Source organism: Rhinoderma darwinii, unplaced genomic scaffold (assembly GCF_050947455.1).
Source record: "Rhinoderma darwinii isolate aRhiDar2 unplaced genomic scaffold, aRhiDar2.hap1 Scaffold_428, whole genome shotgun sequence".
In the NCBI taxonomy this organism is placed as follows: domain Eukaryota; kingdom Metazoa; phylum Chordata; class Amphibia; order Anura; family Rhinodermatidae; genus Rhinoderma; species Rhinoderma darwinii.
In genome coordinates, this window is record NW_027463805.1 from 103,954 (window position 1) to 105,000 (window position 1,047).

Below are 1,047 nucleotides of genomic sequence, written 5' to 3' on the forward strand. Positions count from 1 at the left end.
ACACGCAGAGAAGTCCTCAATATCCATCGAGGAGAGAACCGCCCCCCCCCTTGTTCCATGGAAGCGGCGACGACAGATCGAAGGGATTCCATATGGAAACGACGGACCGTGACACGTGCGCGGAGAGGCTTGAGGTCCAGAATGGGCCAAACCAACCTGTCCTTTTCCGGTACAACAAAAACGTTGGAGTAGAACCCCAAGGTACCGGAATGATCCCCCCTTAAAGGGACAGTGTCATGATTATTTTTTTTCGAATTAGTTTTTTTATTTAATAATAAAATATTAGATAAAATTTTTCACACACAAAGTTTTTTTTTATTGACACTTTCTTACTGTGCTGGGGGTTTCCATGTTTTATTTCATTTGTGTATGTGTCTGATAACGACACATACAGATGGAGTACGGCAGCACAGGGTACAGGACACAATGAGCGGCAGCCGTCCACTGCCTCTGCTATGAGGCTCCGGACTGCGCAGACGCAGGTCAGTCACACAGCGGAGAAGTTGTTTGCAGGGAGACAGCAGGCGCCATTATGAGGACCGGCTGCACTGCAGGTAAGGGGTGTGTCTCTGTCTGTCCCTCTCTCTCACAGACCCCCACTCTCATGACCCCCAGCCCCCCCTAGATGTATTGTCAGGGTGGATGGTGTACGGACTGTTATCGGGTGAGGTATCCGTCAGCAGGTCGGGGAGGAGACTGTCAGCAGCAGATGATTATTCCTATCCCAGAGTGGTGTGACAGTCTCCTCTACTGCGGAGGCGGCTTCTGCACTTCAGGGACGTCTGGCGTTCACACATTTCAGACACCTGAATTCAAGAAGTGGCATCCTCCAGATACAAAATCGGATTTACCAACCTATTGTCAGACTGTCAGCAAGATTGTATGGGGACGCTGGAGGAGACTGTCAGCAAGATTGGGTGGTGATGCGTCCCCACCCAAACTTGCTGACAGTCTCCTCCAGCATCACCACCCAATAGGTTGGTAAATCCGATTTTGTATCTGGAGGATGCCACTTCTTGAATCCAGGTGTCTGAAATGTGTGAGAGC